A 21152-nucleotide genomic window follows, 5' to 3' on the forward strand; every position below is an offset into this window, starting at 1 on the left:
CCTCTGTGGAGATGTGATATGCAACCTATTGCATGACAACCTTATCCGTTGGAAACCTTGGTAGCACATGCAGAGGATTCTCTCCGCCAAACATCCTAATGAAGGTTCTACCAGCTTAGGCATACCAGTCTGCAATATTAAGAAATGCTTGCATCACTTCTTGGGACATGTAAACCAGGGTGATGAAGTCGTCAGATAGCCTTGCCATGACTCCTCGGTAACTGCACTCAAAAATAAACTTACAATAAATGTTCACAACATTCTCTCATGGTGTCCATGTCCAACCCATGCAAGGAAACTAATGTTGAGCACAGATTGCATCAAGTAAGTATGCAGACATATACAATCTTGCTTGCTCATCCTTAGGTGGATTTCAGGCATTAGTCACATGCACTTTCAGCTGAAGAGCCAACATGTCTGACCATTTGAATGACCTTCCTTCATTTTCCAACTGATCCAACACAACCACCCAATTCTACGGAAAGGTCTTCGTGCTCTCTTGACCATACAAGCGACATGCAAAGATGATAAAGAGTTTGTAGGCCTTTCTGAGTAATTCGTATTGTAGAGTTGATTGGGTGTCGACTTGAACTTCGATGGCTCTTTTACCCAATGCTTCAACATGTCTATACTGTTCACATTGTTTTTGGGAGTATAGAAGAGTGCATCCATGCACTTCACTGGTTGTGGTAAGTGATACATCTCATGATAGTTTTCTGTCCTGAAGTTAACAAGTTGTGCTCCACTTGCACTGCTTAATGTCATCGTCTCTGGATCGGTATGTGAGACAATCTAGTGAATGATGTTCGCACATTGAAAGGTGGGGTACCTTCATGCAACCTTATACAAGTCTGACTTGTAGATGTTGACATAGACCTGTCGATCTTCCAAATCTTCCTTGAAGCTGCCTACAAATATGTCCTCAATTTCTTGCCATGTTATCTTGATGTCCTTATCTATGAACAACTGTGTATCTACATAGACTGACAAGTTCATTGACACATGTTCAACTACATCTCCAGTGCTCCTCTCTATAGTATCCTTTCATCCATCTCTCTTGGAAACCATGTTACCTGTACTTATGAGAAGCTGCTCAACAAATGATGTACCTAGAGAGAGAGAGGATAATCATGGCATGTAGATGTTAGCTTGAAATAAAAAATAACTTCAAGGACTGATCATGCAACGAAGTGGGTAACTGTTGGGCAAGATTACACAATTCTGTGTTTCAGAGGTGAGGGACTTTCATATGGATCTGGGCATTGCGCAGTCTCAACTACCAGTGAGAGGTGATGATGACTGGAACTATACAATGCGTAGTCCAGCGTGGCTTGCTAATGACTAGAACTACGAAATGCATAGTTCAATCTAGCTTTGATGATGGTTGGGATTACGCATTCTGCGATCTCAGTGGGAAAGACTTCGGGATTGGCTCCTGGAATTATGCAATGCACAGTTGGAGCCAATCACTGGTAGCCTCTACATAATTCTTAGAGCCAAGGAAGAGCCTTAAGTTCTAGAACTGCGCAATGCATGCTGGGTTGAGCTAGATCCGGGCCAAGGCAGCCTAGATCTGCTCAAGGGCAATGTGAAAACAAGAAAATATGAATGTGTGAGCAGTGGTGGGTGCAGATCTAAGTGAATGGTGATGCATGCAATTAAAACAAATCTGAGAATCAGTCAAAGAGAAGAACAACAAATCTTGTGGAGAGAGTCGTCGCAATGGCGACCATTAGTGCAAAAAATGGGTTATGCATGCGACACTTAGGAAATGCAATGAAAAACTTAAGAAAACACGTCTACAAGCTAAAAAAAATCAAAATTCTAATGTTCATTCAATGAAACGGGTAAAACAACACTCTCACAAGCCAAGGAAACAAAAGTGATAGAAAAAGTAACAAAATACAAGAAAAGCAAGACTTACCTGGAAAAGTTGCGTCGAACGTGCGGAAGGTTCCTAGATGCCTCAGAAATTCCAGAGCTCCAAGATCGAATATGCAAATGAGCTCTGGCAGTGTCCATTAAATATATTTGATCGATTTAGGGTTTATGATGTGAAGGCCAAAATATAGGAAAAGCGACAAGTGGCAATAGTTTCTAAAAATAACTCAAGTGTAACTCCCACTGCTAAAAATAGATCCCTATTTGTTAGGGATTATTTTTCTCTTTTTTCGTTTTTCTTTTTCGGGAAAGGCTACCATGCATTCATTGAGAAATTACGCAGTTCTGGAGAGAACTGGGCAAATCACCGCCACACGTATCGGGCAATAACTGAGGGAATGCTTCTACGCAATTCCTGGGATGAGTGGCTCTGACTGCCTCTCACACTCTATGCAATTTCCCATCCGAGGACAAACTTCCAGCTGGGTCTTTGCAATTCTGGATCTGAAGCTCATTGTTGGGTTGAACTGCACATTTCCTGAGAGCAAGGTCGGTTACCCTCTAGGATTGTGCAGTGCATCAAGGAAGTGCAAGAATTGGACGCAACCAAGTCACGGGGTCAGATTGTGGTTAGACAGCAAAGCAAGTAATCAAACACAAGCTGTAAAGTGAAAGATAAAACTCAAATGAAAGCACAAGTACCTAGGTAGTGTAAGACAAATCGCTGGGAATTTAGTAGGGAGGCTCCAAAACAAAGTGAAAACAAAATTTTGGAGGGTGGTTGTAGCTGCTACAACAGGCTTGTAATCACAAAATTTCAAGGATGGAAATCTATTCAGTTTGGAACTTGATAAAAAACATTCAAAATGAATTGGAGAAAAAAAATTCACAAATAAGAAAAAAACAAATTTTCCTAACTATGAGTTTTCTAGAAAATTACCCGTGACCTAGGAATTTGATATACTAACATCGCAAATATCCACTCACGCCTTTCACGTTTCATAATTTAATGATCAATTTTCGCTCACAACGAATTACATTCCCACTCTCTGCTCAATAGTGCATGCTCTAGTTGATGCTCGACGGGGATGAGAGTCGAGGTGCTGAAGTAAGACACAAGAGCCTTGTAGGGTAGATGGGTGAGTTAATTCGCCTCTTAATTTGGCTTAATTGAGCATTGTTCCATCATCCCATAAACAACTGGTCATCGTCCTATCTCCAACTAGCAATTCACATCTGTCAAAAAGCATAGACATCGAAAAAATCACTGAAGTCATGGGGGAATGTAAGAGTTGCATCCATGACATACATCACCATGACCATGCACTAAGCCAACGATTGGATTAGTGCATGACCCTCAGGAATTTCCCTCTTGCCATCACTTGCCATGGGATTGGAGGAGTACACCACCTAGACTGATCATCTCTTTTGCTCCAACGTGTTAACATTGGTGGTGCAAGAGAGGAGATTTCCAAATCATGCCTTGAGGAATGGAGCCATTTAACAAGGGCATGAAAACTGAACTTTGTAATACTACATTAACTTTTGAAGGAATCCTTATATCTAGAGAACTCATTCTTCGTATGTTTGCTTTTCTTAGAACATCAAAAGGGGAGTTATATTTATGGAGGAAATTCATCATGGGATGTCCATCTAATTTGAGGAGCCATTTACTTCATAGTGAACTTATTTGACCTAACATGCTAGGTTGGCTTGAAGATATGCTTCTTTATTTTTCCCTCGGAGAATATGGAAGAATTATTTAAGGGGGAGAGTCTCTAGGATGTCATCAACTCTTCGGAGGATTAGAGAAAGTTGATTGTTTTTGGGTAAAGAACCAGAATTTAGATGTTGGATGATGATAAGGGAATCCCCCAAAATGGCAATAGATAGGATTCCATGCTCTTTTGCAAGCTAGAGCCCAAAGTAGGGATTGTACATCTTTACCAAATTATTTGATTTATGGCCCAAACCCCATGCAAATTTTGATTCAATTTTTCCTTCAAGATTAATAAGAATCCCTCTCCCTCTTTCCATCCCTAATATAATATTAAAATATTAATATTACAATATATTATTATTAATTATTAAATATATATAATTTTATAATTCAATTTTAAATCACAAATAATTTCATAAATTTAAAACCACCATTATTTTTTAAAAATTAATATAATAATTTAATATTTAAAAAAACCCAATATTTATTAATCAAGAAATACAAATGCCTTATAGAAATTAATATAATAATTTAATACATTTAAAAAAAACCAATATTCATTAATCAAGGAATACAAATGCCTTATAAACCTTTTAAGGTGTAACAATGATATCAAAATTGCACTTTTAAAAGTTGGTCCTTCTAACTAGCTAAAATGACTAAAATCCATATTTGTTACAATAATGTATTAAAATGAAAATATAATCACCTGAATTTTGATTTCTCATCCTTATTATATATAATTCAAAATGAGATGGTTTGATCTCGCTGAAAAACTGAAATATTCTTTTTTTTTCGTCAAACTCATCTGTCTTTTTCCATCAATGGTTTATTTTTTTGCCAAATATTATTATTTTCGAATAGCTCTGGTTCATTCTGGCCAAATTATCATGATATTTGAATGATTTTTCCATGGTCTTTCATGTATGTGTTGTGATCTGTGAAATATTCATAATAATATACATATGATTAAATTGATTTCAAAAATATTTATTTATTTTTGAAAATATATTTGTTGTGATCTATGAAATATTCACAATAATATTATACGTATGATTAAATTGATTTATATATTTTTGAAAGATATATTTGAAAATTTTAATTAGAGTAAATTTGAATTTTCACAACTGTCCAACCGGACATCAGTTGATTACATGAAATTAGCTGCATCTCAATTTGGTTTGGACTTGCAACGTCCAAGAAATCCAAAAAACCCAAGTCGTCCTCAATTACATTTTCGATGAAACGTTTCTCTTTGGCCGTTAGGAGCACGTCCATATGCTCTAGCAGAGGGTTTACGGCAAAGTCTTTGGCTTCATTCCATCAAGGTGAAAGTGCTAAATTTCTGTATTTGATCTTTTAGAATCTTAGTTGCTAATTTTAATGAGTGAAGACCAGAGATTAATGGGAATTTTATGGACGTTAGATTTAATGGTGAGTAAAGGCTAGAGTTTATTTAGGAATTTTATCAGGTTGTTTCTTCCTGTGCGGTCTGAGTCTGCCCAGCCATGAGCACCCCAAAAACAAAGTGACAGTCGTTCCAGCCATGGAGGAAGAGATTTGCGGTACAACATTTAAGATATCTACAAACTAAATCTGGATGATTCCTTGGTCTGGATGATTCCTACATTTTGCATATCGTCCAATTGCTATTTTTCTTTTTTCCTACAGAAAACGAATTAAAATATAAAACTGACACAATTTCCTTCATCTCTTTACTCAATTACATCATGCTTATATAGGAATAACACCTAACTAATTCCTAACTACTCACAACCGATTCCTGTTCAACTGCTCATAACTACTTCTATTTCAACTGCTTCATAACTAACCATTTCTGCATTAGCATTATTCTCACATCCTCCCTTAATGGAGAAATGGATTTTCTACCATACCTAACTGACTTCTAGAACTTGTACTTTGAACATCTGCTGTATTCTCTAGATTGATCTAACTACTGCATTAACAGTACAGAGGGTAGTTGGGATTAATACCTTTCTACCACTCCCCCTTAATTCCAACTATATAACAAACTATATATTCTTAATGATGACGACTTAAACTTTAACTTATATATTCTTAATGATGACGACTTAAACTTTAACTTGCCTGCTGGTCTAAGTCTCAGCTAGGCTTACAACAAAACATTTCATTTTTGTCTTCTTATGAAAAGGTCCATGCTTGTTCCTTTTCCATTGCTGGTGCAGTTTCATCTTCACCTTTTTGAATTTCCTGATGAAACTCCTTTGCTCCTTGCTTACATACTTAACGTCAACAACCTCTTTTGGATTGAGAGGCAATGCAAGATCTCGAATGAGGTAATTTAATTCATGTTCTCCCCACTTTCCATGAGGAACCAACGAAGGAGTCACCAAAATGCAGTCATCTTCGAACATTAGCGGCCTTCGAAGAACATCCATGGTAGTATCCTCCAAAGTAGCAGTCATCTTGAAAGTAGATCCAATAAAACTTCTAACAACCGGGCAAGTTTTAATCTCAGTGATTTCTTCAACCGCGTGATCCTCAACAACATGAGTGATTTCTTCAACCGCGTGATCCTCAACAACATGAGTGATTTCTTCATGATCTTCAACAACATGAAACTCTTTGTCAATGGACGCAAAAACACTGCTAATCCCAAATGGGTTCATGAGAAAATGATCATTAAAAAGATCATTGTCAAAAAGGTCTAAAATAATAGACATATCAGTTAGCTTTATGACACTTCAAACAAAACGCCTTTTCTACTGCCTTTCTCTGCTCTCCTTGGCCCTCCGGGCTCCTCCAATCAGACCCGCTGTCACAAACGGTGCTCACTAACAGCACTCTCTTGAACAAGACCCACTTACACAATTTTTGCAACAAAACAAAGAAAACCGGGGCGACTGAAAAAGAATATGACCTCGGTAGTACAGACCTCACTTCTGATTAATGAAGTTTTCGACAGGGGTCTTGGCAGCACGCGGACGATTGGTTCTTGACAGCAACTGTTACCCAGCACGCGGACGGTTCTTGACAGTCGACAGCACCAGCAAACGGTTCTGGCAGCACGATCCACGACTCTCACGATCAGTGTGTTCTGGACAGGGCCAACAGCACACCAGTCCACGCAAAGAGGAGCCTACAATTAAGCTCACGGCGTTGTGGACAGCCGGACTCCAATAAAAGAAACTCGACTCCACAAACAAAAAAAATGCACCGAAACAATACTCGGGTGTTCTGAAACTGGTTCGCTCCTTGATGGCTGCACCAGCAACGGGTTCTCGACAGCAATAGTTCGCTCCTCAACGGTTCTCGACAGCAACGCACCAACAACGGTTCTGGACAGTCTCGACAGCACACCAGTCAATGTTCTGGACAGTCTCGACAGCACAATGATTCTGGACAGTCTCGACAGCACACGGTTCCGATTCAATGGTTCACAGCAAACGGATGGCTGCAATTCTCGGATGGCTGCAACGATTCGACAGCACAAGTTCTTGATAGTGCCACAGTTCACAACTCTTCTTTGTGACCTCGGTAGACCAACACCTTATAAAATTTCTGCGTATTGTATAAGAAAAACAACGTTGGATAATACGATGTCAGGTTGCTGAAAACAGCTCCACGCCCAACCAGAAGTCGGTGAATCAGAAGCAATGGCCCTCGCATCAGCGTCAACAGTTCCTGCAAGTGCGAATGCAAATGCGGGTACTCATTTCTATACCCATTATCCTAAAACTCAATTTCTCAAATCGAATTCCAAACCCAAATTCCCACACACATACACCATTAATTCTTGGAGATGCAAGTCTCAACGAATCATCTCAGAAGCAAACCCCACCAGCAGAGACATAGCAGACATACCACAATCTTCAATAAGAAATCCATCTATGGCAGACCAGCTTAAACCCTTTGCTCAGGAATTTCTGGACCCAAAACCCTCTGCTGTTGATACGCATAACCTCGAACAGGGCTTATTAAAATCAAAATCAAAATCTGCTTGGGTCAATCCAGGCAGACCAAGAGCAACAGTTCTGGAACTGGAGCACAAACGCAGCGCACACACTCTCTGCACAACGGACTCTCCGCATCAAACTGCACAATGCCTCCGGAACTGGGGTTCACCACGCCAACACGGGTACCAACACCACAGCATCTGCACTCTTCACGTTGGGTTCACCTCAAAACAGCAAACTCACACGCAGCAATTCCAGGCTCCTTCACACGCAGCAAGTCTGGCCTCACGCAGGTCTCAGGGAGCCGGATCTTCCACAAACCAGGCGTCTGGCCTCACGCAGACACCACTCGGCCTTCCTCACCTGTGCTCTCACCCAAGCTCAGACCCTGAGCTTTGATACCAAATTAAAATATAAAACTGACACAATTTCCTTCATCTCTTTACTCAATTACATCATGCTTATATAGGAATAACACCTAACTAATTCCTAACTACTCACAACCGATTCCTGTTCAACTGCTCATAACTACTTCTATTTCAACTGCTTCATAACTAACCATTTCTGCATTAGCATTATTCTCACAAAACGCTGCCGACCTTCTAAGTTCTACCTAGATTAAAATTTTACCCAAACAATCTACACCCCATCTTCCTCCTTCAGCAGAAGTCAGCTGACAAACCAATCGCAAACCATACACAAGCTCGAATGCTATGCATGGAAATTTCAGAATTCAATTCGTGATGACAAACAATACCGTCCACTGGTCAAGCTGATAATCAAGGCCATTGATTTTCTTCTTAATCTACATCATTGATTTCTCTTTTCATCATAGATCTAATTACATCATTAACATTTTTTAATAAATCATAGTTAATAATGGTCAATTATGGTTAATTTTTATTAACAATTTTTAAACACAGTGAAACATTATCTATGATAGTCAACTATCTTTATATATTGTAATTGTTCACTGTTTTGATCGGTATGTGATTGGCAGACTATTTGTGAATTTTGTATATCTCTCTGATATTAATATAAATAGCGTTTTTTCGTACTGAAAAAAACCATCTTCCATACCCATATACATTGGGTTTTCAACTAACGCAATCACTTCAATAAAATTGCAGATATAAGTGGACCTTATTTTCCACTTTTCATATACCAATTGACATTTTTATGAGTGAAAAAGACATGTATAGATTAACCATTTTATTGATGTGGTTATGCTAGTCAACCATTACCTAAACATGAACATGAGTTTAGTTAAATTTCTTAAAAATATATATTTAAATAATTTTTTTAATCAATAATATATCATATAATAATTTAATTTTCAATTTATATACATATATATCAAACATAGATTTTATATATTTTTATGTAAACATATATCTTTACGATGCAAAATACAAAATACAGTGTGTTATTTTTCATTGTTTAAATTGTATTTTTAGATTTATTTTTCAATGTTTAAATTCTATTTTCAAATGCTAAATAGAGTATATAAGACCAAATACATGTTATAACCATAAAAAATAAATATTTGTATGATATATACACAATTTTTTTTAAATGATATATAATATATGGATAATTTACATTAAAATATTTTACATTATATGTACATCCTTGGGCAGATTCCGCCTTTTGCTCCTCAGCCTATAGGGTATTAGCAGCCATTGTTCCCCTCCCAAGGACAGGTTCTTACGTCATAAAGGACAGGTTCTTACGTCATAAAGGGTATAAACTCTTGCAACAGTCGTAATCGGTCTTTCCTGTATTCAGGAAAAAAGACATTACTGTTTTTGAGCCCTCTTTAGCGTATGAAATACAAAGTATTATTCCCCTTTAAACCTTCCTCTATGCCGCTTTTACCCTCGTACTTAATACTTTAAAAAATGCAACGTCAGTCAATCAATCTTTACGCCACCGTAATGAAAGGTAGCCTGCCCGATCTATCCTTTTATTTACTGGGTGGATCTACCTACTGTTTCTTTCGAAAGGAAGGGTTATGGTCTTCTGGAAGGTCAGACTATTGTGGGTGACAACTGTATTACCAGGTGTTAAGTCAAGGAGAGAAGGTTTAAGGTGTTAGACTTTAGGATGAATTGATTCCAAGAGGTTGATTATGAATAATACTTTGTATTTCATACTCTAAAGAGGGCTCAAAAACAGTAATGTCTTTTTTACATCTACATTTTATCATACAAATTAAAATGTTTTTTATTATTAATATATTTTTAAGTATATGTCAATATTAATTTTTATTAAAATATTTTATTGACAACCCACATTCAATATTTTTTATTTACAACATTAAAATGTTTTATTTTAACAATTTTTTTCTATATATAAATATATATGAAGTTGATATCCACATAAATTAGTTAACATAGATCTTCAAATAATTTATTTAAATCTTTTGTTGAAATATTTTTGAAAAGTATATGATTTAAACATCTTATTCATATATATTTTTTTACTTCTATTCATTTTTTTTTATTATTGTTGATATTATTTTTCTATTAATTTTTAATTTTATTTTTATTTTAAAAAGCAATGGAGGGACGGACAAACTTATACATCCCTTCATACTAAGCTCTAGATTAGAATATATATTTTTTTTTTTCTAGAGAATCAATAACATTAAAAGCTAGACTATCATTATTAATTTTTCTTTATAAATTAATTAAAATTATGAAAATATCTTGGTTCAATTCACAACTATTATTATTATTAATTAAATGATGCAGGTGCATCTAACCTAGAGTTGAATATTGAATGTTTACTAAAGGAGTTAGTTTCTTAAATTAAGATTTAATTATTTATTGTATTTTCCTATAGTTTTAGAGAGAATGAGAATTGTTGTAAATATGAAAAGGTTTGAGAGTATTTTGGAAAAATTGAGAAAATTCTGGGTTAGTTAAATCTTATCTAGAGATTTAGACTTAGGTGAAAGATTTTATGGATCATGAGAGATATTTTGGGAGTTAGTTTTGGATCTAGACCCTCCATTTAGATCCACTTGTATAAATTTAAGTGAGCCTATGAGACATGTAAGAGTAGAAGTGAGTGAGAATAAAGAATGAAAAACCAATAATTAGACCCATAAATCTCATATAATTATTTTATTTATTAAAAAACTATTTTTGAGATTTTATATGCATAAGTATGGTGTTGTTTTCAAAATTACGTTGTGTTAATTTTAAAGTTACAAACCCCTATGGCCCATGGCATCATTAAAATTATCAATTAATATTATTAATATATTAGATTAACATATTTGTTTTACTGAAAATTTTTCCTTCAATTTAGAACTAGTTAAACTGTTTTAATTAGTTATTTTAATAGAGTAAATGCTTCTATAATTTGGCCCAAATTAGAGTGAATTCAAAATTTGTTTTTGCAAATTTATATTAATTATGTGTTTTTAATGTTTTCTAAAGGTGACATGGTAAAATATATTAATATTATTATTTTTTTATAATGTCTAAAAAAGATATTGCAAAACTATCCCGAGATTAACATTATCATGTTTTTTAAACATGTAAAAAGAAAATAGTAGGTAAAGAGAGTTATTAAAAATTAGGATAAACTAATATCTTGTTTTGATACAAATTCCTAGTAAAAATGAAAAAAATATATCTACAATGTCAAAGAAAACCAATCACAGTGATGGAACAAAATATGAGAAAAATTAAAAAATACTTTGAAATCTATATCTTGTTTGGGATAGTGGTCAGTAATCTCCTCTTCATGTAAACATGTGATTTAAAACTTGAAAAAGGAAAGTTATCTCCGGGACTCCTGTAGAGGCTCAAGCAGTTAGGCGATGGTCCTTGTATTGACAGGAAACCTGACTTTAAAAACCTTAAACCAAGGTTAAAACCTTACTTAGCGCTCTCAAAAAGAGTGCAGAAGCTATTAAAACAAGGGAGTTGCAAAGTAGCAAGTCTCTGTCCATAATAGAATTGATACTGGGTTGATTTTTGAAAAAATGGTTAATGGAAGTTGAATACAACCGAACTGTTGTGCAAATAATTGTCCATTGAAAAGTGGTTTAAATTGACCATAAGAAAAAGAATATAGAAAGGTATTGTTTCCAATAATAGAATCCAGTGTTGGGTTTGAAGTTTGAACAACAGTAGCACTAGCAACACTCCCATTTGATAGAGTACTCTTAACATTAGATGGAGCAACATAAATTGATAAACCATGGAGGGATGCAGATCGCCCAATATGTCTTGGCTTGTCCCAACACTTCCTCTTGCTGTTTATTTTCTTTATTTCCAGTTGTAGAAATTGAGATTGAATTGGTAGCAACAAGCATAAAACCAGGTCCTTCTTGTTAGCATTAATAGAGAAAGTTAGCTTTCCTATGTTTAAGTGTTTGTTGCTTCAGAATAGGATTGAGATCCTATTTGTTAGGGAGTGGTTCAAACCACCCGATAGTGTGAAAGTGTATATATTTGAGGCTCATCTGACTCAACGCAATAGGGTGTGTATGAGTGTTTTTACACTCTCTAGGTATCTCACCTGGAGAGTCATTTAATTAATATATTCAGTTTTTATCATGGTATCGGAGCTTCAGGGTTGTTGATCCTATACATTGAGTGAAGGGCGCGACTGAGCCGAAGTCATCGCGTGGTTTGGAGGACCAATTATGCCGATCCACTATAATTCTTCCACACATTTTGATTTTATCGATCGTCGCAGATATCTAGTGTACAGTCGCAAAGAACTTTGTGAATCCGAGGTGGTAGATCACGTCGACCCTGTCAGAAGGAAAAACAAATAAGCTTGGAAGATCTGCGTGGTGGCTGCGAGATCGTGGAGGAATTAGTGGTTGTGTGGTGAACCTAGCCGTGTAAGGATCTGTGTGTTGGAACTACGAAGAAGAGCAAGATTTGTTGCAAAATTGAGCAAATCATGGAGCAGATTTGCGTACTTCTGCGTATTGATGGCCTTGACCAGTGGAAGCGTGGTGAGCATTTGCGGGTGGAATCGTGCAAAGGAGTTTCGTGTTGAGAACGAGCAGCGAAGGTGACCACAGTGTGGAGGAGCTGCGTGTTGAGAATGAGCAGCGAAGGTGACCACGGTGTGGAGGAGCTACATGTTGAGAATGAACGGCGAAGGTGACCATCGTGTGGAGGAGCTGTGTGCTGAGAATGAGCGGCGAAGGTGACTGCAACTTGAAGAAGTTGGGTGCTGAGCTGGGTGAGCTACTGCTTGCAAATAGGGTTCTGCATGTTCAACTGGAGTGGCCCATGTAACCGGTGGTGTCATGCGGTGGGACTATCATTGGAAGGAGCCCGAGTGGGAAGTTCTGTTGCAGCATAATGGAGGTGAGAGGGGTCTCGATCCGAGCTACAGGTGAACCTGTGGTGCTAGGTAGATGCAGCGGAAGCGTGGTGAGTCTCCCCATCATGGAGGAGCAGCAGATCTGTGAGTCTGCATGGAGACCTGTGACTGCTAAGATCTCTTTTGTTGGATATTTGTTTATCTCTTAAAGGAGTCCTAGAATAATATTGGAGGAAATTTGTGAAGAGAGAAGCTTTTAAGATCGCGCTACTCGGTTGACTATGGTCTTGATGCTTGGAGGGCGTTGAATCATCCCAAAGGCTATGGATAGGTGGGTTGACTGGTGGCTAAACAATGAGCCGATCTGTGTGCAATAGCATGGAGATTTGCAGTGGCGTGGAGATCGTGGTAAATCGACGAGCATGGAGGCTACTATGGGAAAAGAGGTGCGATATGGCCTAGTTAGCAACAGATTGTGGTGCTGCATGCGTGCTACGCCGAGTGTAGGAGCAGTGGAGGTGGAGTAGTCCATGTGACTAGTGGCGGTGTGGAGTGTTGAAGTCTAAGAGGCGTGTTCAGCTTGTTGTTGCTAGTGAGAGTCCTGTCCCCATGAATTTCCGCCAAATAGTTGCCAAGACCTGCGTGTTCTCTGTGGGAGATTCATTTGATGACCTCTAATCTGATTTGAGCGTTTTTTTGAAATTGTGATTGACCATGGAGAAACTGTGTGAAGATGACTGGAAGAAGTTCGAGTGTTGCTGGTGATGAGAAGATAATTGTTGTGGAGCATTGTTGGGGTCCTTGCAGTAGTGTACAAGGTGAAGAAGGGCAATCATTGATGCAGATGTAAGAGGGTAGGTTACTTTGGATGCAGAGTGTAAACAACCTTTATTGTTGTGGATGTATTAGCTGCATTGTTTTGTTATGAGAGGCAACATTTAGATGTGGAAAACGAAGGAGCATAGCATGCAACCTAGCATGTGGGGGAGATAAATTGTAGAGCGTAGCCTTGGACTCAAACTTCTTTAAAAGAAATACGAGTTTAATTACTGAGTTTAAATATTTTTTGCATCTTAGTTCTGTGCATTACGCTTTTTTTGTGAACACAAATAATATCATTGAATCGCGCATAGAGAGGAGGATAAGAGTTCACATAGAGCTGGTGGAGAGAATCGAGAGCATCGGTGTGACATTCGACTGTGGTGCTTTGGTTGTGATGCTTTGGTGTGGCTGCTAGAGCAAACTGAAGTGGGCAGCAGTCAGCGTGGTGGATTGATTTCCAGATCCGAAATTGATAGGGGAGAAAATGGGTCTTCAAAGTAAACTGAAAGAGTTTCGTAGAAAACTAAGAAGAAAGCATCAAAGGAGAAATGCAAAATATTGTTTTGCTGAATTTAGTGATGTGTTTCAGGTTGACGCTGATGGAATAGTAGCTAATCAAGATGCATATTTGGAATTTGGTGAGATTATTAAATGGTTAATGCCAGATTTACTGTCTTTTTCAGGTATGAATTATGAAATATGGGCAAATGAAATGAAAACATTATTTTGGAAGGTAAATTTACTGGATTATGTTGAAGATGTTATTAATGATAGTGGAGATGCATCAACATTAAGTCTTATAACATTTGCATTAGATGACAACATCATACTCAGCATAATATATGAATATGGAGAGATTCTTAGTACAAAATTCTTATGGGATGTTTTAGAAATGAAATATTGTTTGAATGAGGGCAATGATGCTGAAGATATTGCTCTTGAAAATGATCCCATATTTGATTGTGAAATTGAAGATGCAATGATGGGTGATGAATGTGTATCTGTAACTAAAACTTGTGATGATGAAAACACATCCATTATTGTAGAACCTGAAAGTTTTCCAGATGCAGAAATCAAGTTTGATGAGACTTATATACCTCATGATGAGTGGATCAATTTGATGATTGAAAAACATCTTATTGATGAATTACTGTTTGGTGAGAAGGAAGGCCTATCTTCACATATAGATCAAATGCAGAACATGCTTGCAGCAACAGAACTGAGTGAAGAGGCTGAAGGCATAACTATGTCAACAGAGAGGGATGAAGTAGGGAGAGATGGAGAAATGAAAGCTCTCCTGAAGGAGCAGGAAGACAAAAGCAAATGTGGTCCTCTTTATAAATCTAACATTGTTTTTTGTGCAGATATTGGGAGACAAGAAGAAGCAATTGAAGAATCCCAAGAACCTGCAACATCAAATGCAAAGAATGTTAGTATATACTCGAAGAGGAGGATAAGAGTTCATGTGTTCCTCCGGAGGGGGAGAAAACGTAAAAAGGAGGCGAAGCTCCATGATTTTCTTATGGTAAAGAAAGTAAAGATGAATCTTCATCCCCAAATGAACAAGTATGGGCTCTGCAGCAAGAAGACAAAAATGAAAGCTTTGTCTTTTACCATTGTAAGCCTAGCTAAGACTAAGACCAGTAGGTGTCATATGTCATTTGAGTTTTTTAGTGAACCCTTTCTCCATTAAGGGGGAGTGTTAGCATTAATGGAGAAAGTTAGCTTTCCTATGTTTAAGTGTTTGTTGCTTTAGAATAGGATTGAGATCCTATTTGTTAGGGAGTGGTTCAAACCACCTGATGGTGTGAAAGACTATATATTTGAGGCTTATATGACTCAATGCAATAGGGTGTGTATGAGTGTTTGTACACTCTCCAAGTATCTCACCTAGAGAGTCATTTAGTTAATATATTCAGTTTTATCACTTCTGGGATAAAGAAAATGAAGCAGATCCTTCTTAAGGTTGTTTAAGCCATTGCAATATTTAGATTATAAGCTTTTTCTCCATAGGTTAACACCCACAAAAGGTACTTCTTCAACTATTGCCAAGAATCAATAAAAAGAGTTATATCTATATATGTGTTGTAGAGAGAACTTCAAAGATTACTAGATCTGGAGAAAAGGATACACCAAAACATTGGTAAGCCAAAAAACAATGTATTCATTTGTATGGAATTTCGAATAATAAGGTTGTCGACCGCGAGCTAAATCGTGAAATTTGAGCCATACATATAGGTGGGGATGTTCTCAACTGAGGGGTAAAGATGAGAGTTTGAAGCCCTGATGGTAGGTGGGCTTAACACATTAACACAACCTCAATGCTAATGCAAAGGAGGTTCATAGCTCCTTGCGAACAGAATAGTGTTTCTCTTAGTCAGAATAAAGTAATAAAGCTTGTTATTACCTGTGGTGATACTGTGATGTCCTTATTAATTGTTGAAGGTATTGTAAGAGGTAAAGGTTATTTCCATACAACAATTGTTGTTGCTGCAATGGAGGAGAAAATAGATAATTGTTAACAAAAATATGTGTTGGCATAAAAGTAATGTTTCATGGGAATGCAATGAAAGATGAGGAAGAAGCTTCCACGTAAATGAATACCACCACCAATGTTTGCAATGTTTCAATATTCAGGGCAATTTCCTTGTTGCTATTTTGAAACCTCCTCATTCTTTCAAAGTTCAAATCAAGGAAGAGGGGCAAAAAGTCAATGCTTTTATTGATTTCACTGATCAATATTTTAGGACGATCAGACAACCTAAGTGGGAAGCAAATTGGTTTGGGTACCATTGAAATGATGGATTTCAATATCACAAAGAATTGAAGGGAAAACTTTCTGGTCCCAAATTTACAATCGGAGGCATTGTAAGAGCATTTTCAAGAAGCCTACTTTAATGTATTAGTGAATTTAATTCCAATATAAAATTAAAGCCTGCAAATCCTATCTAGCGTGAAGAGAAAAGGCTGAAAATAACAATTTCGGACATTAAACACTATTTGATGACAGTGAGCAATGATCTCTCCATGCTTTTCCTGCATCAATTTTCTCTTTTAGATTCTTTCCAACCTTCACAAACACCATCATAAAAATGCACACATAGTAATCCTGTCACCATGCTCTACTTGTTGAACTGATGCAAATATTAGTAATTTAAGATGGCCAAACCACTCATGCCACAATCGATTCACCTCATCTGAATGAGTGATGAGTATAGCAAACAGAGTCTTGGCAACAAAATTTAAGAAGAGGTACAATCCAAACTGATGATCAGTTTTCTAAAACCCAATTCTAGCTTCATTTGTCATCTCAATAATGACCATAAAATTAGGAGTGAACACAACTCACCTGCCAGTGCCTGAGTGTTTGATCTAATAGATAGATAAGATATTGGTTGATAGTTAAGGCACATAAAGAACATCTTAAAATGTTCCATCATTCACTTCAACAGACCATTTCCGACACACCTCAACATGGTTGTCCAGTTTTATACCATGGAAACTGGAAAATGGGAAGCTTTATAGCTAAGATGTTGAACCACCGAAATGAGATCTTACAAATCCATAAGCAAGAGCTTAAAAACCCAACTAACCATAGAATATGCAACATATTCCAAGAAAACAAAAATGAACAAGAAAACTTCATAAATAAGTTGTTGAAACTCAGAAACCAGATCTCAGGTTCATGATTGACCTATCCAGCAATAACAATGAAAACTTAAAAACCCAACACCCTTGATCAAATCACAGAGTTAATTGGATTTTATACAACAATTCTTAATTTTATACAACAATTCTTACTGAAACATTTCAAAAAATCTCACAAATCCCTATGGACATGAATGAAGATCTCAAATTCCAGATAAAACAACTCAAATAGAACCGAAAAGAGGAACACCAGTGAAGCGAACCCAAATAACACTCTATAAACCACAATATGGAATGAAGAGGTAGCAACGTACCTTCCTATCATGCACATCCTCCAAGATGAATAAAATGAAAAATTATGTTAATAAAGATAGGTTCAAAAATTAGAAACTTATCTATCATTTATAAAAATTAGAATACACATGGTCAAAAACCGCACACATTGTAAAAGCACACCATCCTACGACCACTTGTCCACACACACAGAGACATGTTTTTTTACCATCTCTCTCATACTTTTCGTTGTCATTTGCATGTCTTTGTCTCAAGCCCAATTGACACATGCAGAATAAGTCATTCTCAAACCGAAAGGGATGCTAGGCAAACAAATTGCAGAGAAGTAGGAACATTCACTGGCTCAGGATAAACTGGTAGATCAAATGAATCATTAGCCACTTTTATCCTTACTTATGTTGTTTTCTTTGATCCTTATGGGTTCCCTGGGTATGGAATTGATGCAGGAGCATTCACCCAAGAGAAAATCATTGTAAATAAGTAGACATAGGGGGTCATGTATCTTTAGAGAAGTAGTTTCCTAAAGTCTCAAGTTAATGTAATATTTAGGCTTAAAGTGATTTAATTAGATAATTAGAGGAAGTTGTAAATGCTCTCAAATAAATGAGAACATGAGTGGTTAATAAAGATAAAGAGTTAAAAGTCAAATATAACTCTTTAAGCAGTTTCATGATTCTAGGAGCGAGAGAGTTTTTAGGCATTAAATGGAGAATAGAAGTGGACATAGAGGATAGAGTACATCTAGGAGTCGGTTCAATAGATCTAGGAGTCAAACCAGGATGAGTTCAATAGAACTCACTGGCATATATGTAAGCCCACGGGCAGTGTAAAAAAAGAGAGGCCACAATAGTGAAGAATAGGCCTATGCAAGACAGAGAAGTCTCAAATGTAATCATTTGTCCATATATATATATATATAGATATAGATACAGTGGTTTATTCCTGACCGTGTCAGTATGCGTGAAACAAGTATTTCTTGAATGAATTACTTATGAATTTGTAGGTTCTGTAACAAGGTTGTAGGAAAAGTTCTGAAGGTCGCGCAAAGGAGAAAAATGATTCAGAGGAATCATTACTGGTCTTAGAATCTAGGAGAAGATTAGAGTTAAGCTCAGAGGAAGTTGAGCAGCGGAAGCAGAAGGCAGAGTGCTGAAGAACTACGTAGAAGAGAAAAACGATTCAAAGGAATCGTAATGGATTGTTGCATCCATTTAAAGGGTCGAGTAATGCTCTGAAAGGACATTGATGAATGGAGCATGTGGAGCTAAGCTCAAGTGGGAATGAATTGTGCAGCAGAAGAGCATAAGGCGAAACCTTTGGAAAACCCAGAAACCCTAGAAAACATAAAAAATCATGTAAAAATAAAGTAAAAGAGGCGAACAGAGAAGTGAAGTATTGACGCTCAGCAGCCGTTGGATCTTGAAGATCAACGACCAGGATCTAATAGCAGAGGAGACGAAGGAATATCGCATCAGCGAACTTTAATGAAGGAAGGCGGTTTTGTAACAATGAAAGTGGATTTCGGGCGTCCTCAAAACAATAAGCAATATTGAAGGACGAGTGTCGATTCCACTCATTAAACGACACGTGGCAGTGGAGGTGAGAGGAAACCACTTTATCGGGTGGTTAAACCTCACGCTTGTTGTCTACCCGATAGCAACAATAGTCGTCGGATCTGTTGGGTACAGATCGACAGTGGAGAATAGGCACACATGTTTAAACAATCGGGAACAATCTCAACCGTTGGATCGGGGGATACAATGGACGATCAAGATTTGATCGGAGGCTACACTGATCAGCGATTGGAGATCAGGCTTATCGAAAGTTAAAGTGGAAAGGCTCAAAGGAGGCGGAGCCGACGATAACTATAGTCGCGGTTGTAATATTTTCGAGATCCGCCTATGGGTGTCGGAGCGGAGTTTTAATGTAAATTCCTTTGTATTATATAAAGTGCATGGAAGAGTCTCTTAATGCAAAAGTGGTGTTAGGGATTTCGATAGTTGCATATCGAAGTCAAAGAGGTGATCAGCGATAAAGATGGTGTCCCGGGATTTGTGCATGAGTTGTATGAAAAGCAGAAAAAGGTGTGTATGCACATAATTCCTTTATAAAAGGGTTATAGAGGAAAATAGTGCCGATAGAGCATTTCATGCGATATAACATATATGAACCAAGGTTTTAAAGGGAAGGTTACATATATGCGGCATTAAAGGTTTTATAAAGGATTAAAGAGGGTTTTAATTCTCGATAGAAGGATTTAGAAGGATGACTCTAATAGAGTCATAAACAAAGGCTTGAGGGTTGTTTAAAAGTCCCGATAGGAGGTTTTGGCAGGGTGATTGAGTTCCGACATAAAGGAACCAATGATAAGGGGCCTTAACCATGAATATTATGAAGATTTGACTCCTTTGAGAGTTAAATACCTGGGACTGATGTGTTTATGCATTTTCATGCATACTGTGGGTATAAGCTGGGGTATCCCTGCGTCAGGAACTAAAGCTAATTGGGGTTATGGCTCTCCAATAATGAACATTTTATCACGATCTTGAGATGGCTTTTGGACAGATAAGAAACTAGAGATGGAAAAAATGATTTGAATGGAGCTTAATCTTAAGCTACAGCGCAAGCTCAACCCATCAAAGATGTATCCCCTATTGCTACTATAGAATCAGCTACATAGTCTCCTTTATTTGTCTTCGTCTTCATGTTGTTGATGCTATTGGTGGTGTTTTCACTAAACCAACTGCATATGGATCTGGAATAAGCACTGCATCTTGATATGCAAGTACTAGCATTGGATCTCAATCTATGTATGTTTCTAACACCCTTGCGTCTATAACATCATTTACTGGTTTTTAGTAAATTGAATATAGGACTGGATATGGAACAAAAGTATTTGCAATGCGTAAACCATTAGTTTATCAAACACAGGCGAATGTTGTATCTAAACGTTGGTGCACCATTGGCACTGCTCTATGTCAAGCCAATACACTACTAAAAGCCCATACTCTTGCATATTATACCTTTGCTGCATTTTACTGGTAAATAATAACTTCTACTAAGCTTAGATGCGTTGAATTTTTTTTTACATGGAGAGGCAGAGCAGTGACTTTCGTGAAGCTGATTTTGCATAGCTCGATTTCGCACGGCGAGATTTATGCACAGCTATACAGAGACTTGCAAAAAAACAAAGTAGAATAAAGTAAGTTTGGAGCAACACAATAATAACTTAGGATTTAATTTTAAATCATGAAAATACAATCACATGAGACTCCGGCTCATTAACAAAGTAAAACAAAAGTTTTATAGTGATTTACACTTCACGCGGAATAACACACAGTAAAACAAAGTAACTATTTTTTTTCACACGCCCACCAAAATTTGCTCCACCATTTTCTCCTCAGACTCTCGCTCTCTTTCTCTCTTGCAAAAATGACTTTTACCTACCTATTTATCTCAACATACAATTTTTACATTAATACATGACAAAGCAAATAATTAATAGGTTGTTGTTGTTGAGTGTGGACAATAATTGCACAGGTGTT

This window comes from Pinus tabuliformis, chromosome 9, assembly GCF_031772625.1.
Source record: "Pinus tabuliformis cultivar Carrire ecotype Pingquan chromosome 9, CPIR1, whole genome shotgun sequence".
Classification (NCBI taxonomy): domain Eukaryota; kingdom Viridiplantae; phylum Streptophyta; class Pinopsida; order Pinales; family Pinaceae; genus Pinus; species Pinus tabuliformis.